Below are 5,507 nucleotides of genomic sequence, written 5' to 3' on the forward strand. Positions count from 1 at the left end.
AAATACCAGCAGATTCTAAGCAACCAACCACATGCTAAACAAGTAAACTAACCCTATTTCTCTTCTTTGAAATACACGGCAGCACACCAAAAACCCCCAATCTCATAGCATGCTTCGGATTCAAGAAATTCAGGAAACAAGGAAACGAAACCGAAAGGTCGGAGCAACTCCTACCACAGGTGAGTAGTACTTACCTAGGGTTTCTTGCACTTACAACCGAGAAGGAAGGAAGGAGGCTTTTAGGGTTCGGGCGAAGCTTCTCCGCAACTCCTTTGTGCTTCCGAGCTCCTTCCGTCGGGATGATCACGCACGGTGAAGCTTGAAGATCAGCCAGAAGAGTCCTTTCGCCGGCACCGGAGAGGAACCCTAGCGCCGTCGCCTCGGTGTGCTCTCCGCCCGCACAGCCGCCGCACGCGAAGGAGAGGAGGAGAGGAATTTCGAGAGGAAATCTTTAGGTTTTTCCCGGAAAATAAAAACCTAAGTTTCTTTTCTTATCCTCGGGTTATAATTATAATTATACCTTAAATATACTTCTCCCCTTCTTAAGTTAACCAAACGCCCGTAGCCCAGTTGGTTGGGCTGTGTCCGGTTGGGTCAATCCGACCCGAGGTCACAGGTTCGAGTCCCACCTTCAACGATTTTTTGTCAAAACTTCTTTCTTTTTTGTAAACATACTAAACGACCTTCAAAAATTACGTAAAAATACTCTAAAAACTCCTAATAATCTCTAGAATATTTTAAAGGTATTTCCAAATATTTTTATGGACATTTGGAACTCGAAATAGGGAAAATCGGGTCGTTACATAAAGTTAGTCTAATTTTATTCTTTTAAGATCATTTTCAAGGTTGGTCATTTTATGTAAGAATTTAAGTTAATTTTCAAGAGAACAGAGTTTAGGTTTAATAAATTTTTAAGTTCAAAACAATAAATTTAATTTTAAAAAAATTTAAGTTAACATAAATTTTTAAGTTTAAAATATTAAGTTTAATTTTAAACTAAATTTTTAAGTTAAAAAAAATTAAGTTTAATTTTAAAATAAATTTTAAAATAAATTTTAAAATAAATTTAAGTTTAGTTTTAAAATAAATTTTTAAGTTAAAAAAAATTAATTCTAATTTTTAAATAAATTTCTAAGTTAAAAAAAATTTAAGTTTAATTTTAAAATAAATTTTTAAGTTAAAAAAATTAAGTTTAATTTTAAAATAATTTTTTAAGTTAAAAAAATTTAAGTTTAATTTTTAAATAATTTTTTTTTAAAAAAATAAGTTTAGTTTTAAATTATCTTTTTAAGTTAAAAAAATTAAGTTTAATTTTTAAATATTTTTTTTTAAAATTTAAGTTTAGTTCTAAAATTAATTTTTAAGTTTAATTTTTAAATAATTTTTTTTAAAAATTTAAGTTTAGTTTTAAAATAAATTTTTAAGTTAAAAAAATTTAAGTTTAATTTTTAAATAATTTTTTTAAGAAATTTAAGTTTAGTTTTAAAATAAAATTTTAAGTTAAAAAAATTAAATTAAATTAAATTAAATATTTTAATTTAATTTACTTTAATATAATATTTTAATTTTAATTTTAATTAATTTAATATTTTAATTTAATTTAAATTAATTTAAATTAATTTAATATTTTAATTTCAAAATTAAGTCCTTAATCATCTCTCCCGATCTACGTTTTCAATCAGGGAATCCTATAATTTTGTGAGATGAATTAGATTCAATTTTAGGGTTGATTTAACTTTGTATTAGGTTCAGGTTTAGCTTTGAGTTCAACAGATAGGCATTCTCTGGATAAACTTCTGGCTATGGTGAGTCACTTGGACATTATTAGAGTAACTATGCCTTCGAGGTTTTCCAAATAGTCCTATCCACTGGACTTAGTACAAAACCTTGATCTAACTGGTTAGGATCCATAAAGGGTAGCTTCGGTCAGTTCCACTTAGCCAAATGCACCAGGTCGAAGTCATATCTTCCTAGACATGCATAGACTAAGCTTCCCTGACGTACTATCATCCAAAACTTCACCAGTACCAATTTTTAAGTTAGACTTGAACCCCTTTCTAATTAGTCCTAAGTACCCTGCCGGGTAGATTAGTTTGGGTTACCCTTCCGGGTAGGTTAGTTTTGGAGGTGCCAGCTATTCTGGAGCCTCCTCCTGAATTATTGGCCTTTAATTTTTCGTTCTAGGTTTATGTCTATTTCTTTTATAGTTATAATTTACTTGATGATAGTTTGAGTTTTGGTGAGTTTTAAAATATTCAGATTTTGAATTTTTTTGTCTAGGTTTGTATTCTGATTTTTTATTTGATTTATTTGACTTTACGTAATATATTTTTATTCTGAATTTCAGGAGACGCTCCCATTTATGATCCATGAAAGGGAAAGGCTCTGATCCCTAGTGGCTCTCCCGAATAGATTAGCATGTCATTCTCCCAAGAAATACTAGAGGATAAATTACGAAGCCACTTCCGACCCTTGATGATAGGGGAATATGGAGGGGCAATAGACCTAGAAGACTACCTCCTTAAGTTTAAAGATGCAGTCATCCTGCACCAGTACATAGATGGTATAAAGTTTTGACAGTTTCTTACACCTGTCTCTGGCTCAGCACAGAGATGGTTTAACTGGCTCCCAACTGAGTCCATATACTACATCAAGGATTTTCTCAAGGCATTTCTTCATCACTTCACTAGCAGCCATCGGTATCACAAAATCACATTAAGCTTATTCTCCCTCAAACAAGGACCCAATGAGATGTTGAGAGCCTACATCAAAAGGTTCAGCCAAGTGGTCATGATATTCCTTAAGCCACCCTTGAGATTCTAGTGAGTGTCTTCTCTCAAGGGCTCACAGATAGTGATTTCTTTCACTTCCTAATCAAGAGCCCCTGAAAGACTTCGATCATCTGCTTAGAAGGGTGGCCAAGTACATTAACGTGGAAGAAGCTCAACTCAGAAGAAGGAGATAGTACTGCCTACTCCCGCCTTTTCCCCCGAACGACAAGCTCCCCCTCCTCCTTTGCTGCATAAAGAACCCCAAGTGGGCCCTCCATCGCATCCCCATGAGCAAAGGTCTCACATTGTACAGTATGTGGAGGCTGAGTGGGCATGATTCCCTGAGCCCCCACAATGGGCTCCAAGGTTCTGCACTTACCATTGGTTAGAGACGCATAACACTCAAGATTGCTATCACTACAATCAAGAGAAGCATCGGGCGACTAACCAAGGGTTCCACTAGTGCTCGTCGTCTCCCAACTATCGGTGTTATCCACGGTCGAACCGACCACCTCAAAAGGACCACCAAGACGCCAAGTGGTGCCGACAAACACCCTAGCAATAAGAGAATTGGACACAAGCCCCTGCTCAGGTTGAATAGGAGCATCCCCTAATGTGGTAAGAAGAAAACCATAATAATACCACTCAGGGGATATTGGTATGATTGCAAGAGATCCGACCGATAAATACTCCAATTGGGCAAGAAAGTCACACGTCGACTGGTTGGAAATCCACACGATCGACTATACCCATGAACAAGCACAAGGGCCTGAGATTAGTTTCGAGCCTAAGGATTTGGAAGGGGCGGAAATATACTATGACGATGCTTTAATTAAAAGTTGTTCTAGCCAATTATAACTTACACTGTACCTTTGTTACCATAGGTAACTTGGTCAGCATTATCTTCAAAAAGGGGTTTGAGCAGCTATAGATAGAAAAAAGAGAACTCCAATCCATGCTGACGCATTTCTAGGGATTCACTGGCAACGAGATTCAGTTGCTCAGTCAGGTTAAACTAGCCATATCCTTAGGGGAGGAGCCCCTAATGAGAATGTACCGATTGACCTTCATCGTAGTCGACGTGCCCTCAGTATACAACATAATTTTGGGTCGGCTGACCTTAAATGAGTTATGGGTGGTTGTCTCAATTTTTTATAGAAGATCAAATTCCCCGTTGATGATCAGGTTGGGAAAGTCAAAGGAAGTCAGTTGGTGGCACGTAAATGCTATGTTGATATTATCAAGACCAAAGCTAACACAACTCCGAAGAGTCAGTGAATGGATGTCAACACCATTCGCAAAGCACCCCCGACACTAATCTACAAAGAAAAGGAGAAAGTACAAATTCAGGTGGCCGGCTGGAAGCCACCACCTAGACATCAATCAACCTAACCCTAAAACTTAAAGCAGAGCTTGTCGCTTGTCTCAATCGCAATAATGACATCTTCACCTAGACGCCCAAGGAAATCATGGGTGTATCACCAATGGTTATAGAACATGTGCTCTACGTCAACTCGGATGCCCGGCTGGTCAAGCAAAGGAAGCGAGACTTTGGAGGTGATCATAATAAAATCATCCGAGCAAAAATAGACAAATTTGGATATATTCATGATGTACAGTTCTCAAGTTTGTTAGCCAACATGGTCATGGTGTCTAAGCCAAGAAATAAATGATGAGTCTGCATCGACTTCAAGGATCTAAATAGGGCTTGTCCCAAGGATTATTATCCCTTACCTCGCATCGACTAAGTAGTCGACTCGACCTCCGACTGCAAATTGATATTCATGCTGGATAGGTACCAAGGTTACCATCAAGTCCCACTGGCCAAAGATGACCAGGAAAATATTAGTTTCATTGTTGTTGAAGGAACCTATTGTTACAATTGAAGGATGGAAAGATGCGATAGAGGGGGTGAATATCACACATTAAAACTTTTTCTTTTGTAGCGTTGAAATAAGAGTAGTGCATCGGAAAATAAAGAACTCGTTTCGATTACTTAGTTCGGAGCATAGGTCGACTCCTACTCCAAGACCCGCGATCTTTGATCACACCACTAAACAATTCACTATAATTCTTCTTTCTGAAACATTTGGAAAGAAGCAATTTGTATAGTAAATTTATAAGATAATAACAACCTACTATCTTATATGAGATTAAGTATAGTGCAAGCTAAATATAAATATACCGAAAAGAATAGCGATAAAGATTGTCGACACTTGGTTGGAGTAGTAGGTTGCATGATGATGAGTAGCAGAGCAGTAGCACGAATAGAGACTTAGCACAAAGATGAACCAAAAACTAATGTCTTGCCTCATACCTCGAGCTCCCCTTTTATAAGCATGGTTCGATTGACTGATAAACCATCGGTCAACTGAATCCTGTGCTTTTCTTCTTTGTTGAGATCTGATCCTTGCACATTTATGAGCTTTAATGGTTCGGTCAACCAATCACCTTGTTCGGTCGACCGAACAGTGTAATTTCCTTATTTGCCGAGATTCGCTATTAAGTCTTCATTAATGCAGTAATCATTTGGTCAACTGATCTCGGGGCTTGGTCAACCAATCAACTTGGATTCATTCTTTACTTTGATTTCTGCCATGTCATTAAGATTCGGTTGACCGATCTGCTAGTTCAATCAACCGATTAGGTTTTTGATCAAACTCTTCTTTGGTATGATCTTTGATTTGAGTCAACTTGGTTCGGTCGATCGATCCCTAGATTCGGTCGATCGATTAG

Source organism: Zingiber officinale, chromosome 9A (genome assembly GCF_018446385.1).
Source record: "Zingiber officinale cultivar Zhangliang chromosome 9A, Zo_v1.1, whole genome shotgun sequence".
In the NCBI taxonomy this organism is placed as follows: domain Eukaryota; kingdom Viridiplantae; phylum Streptophyta; class Magnoliopsida; order Zingiberales; family Zingiberaceae; genus Zingiber; species Zingiber officinale.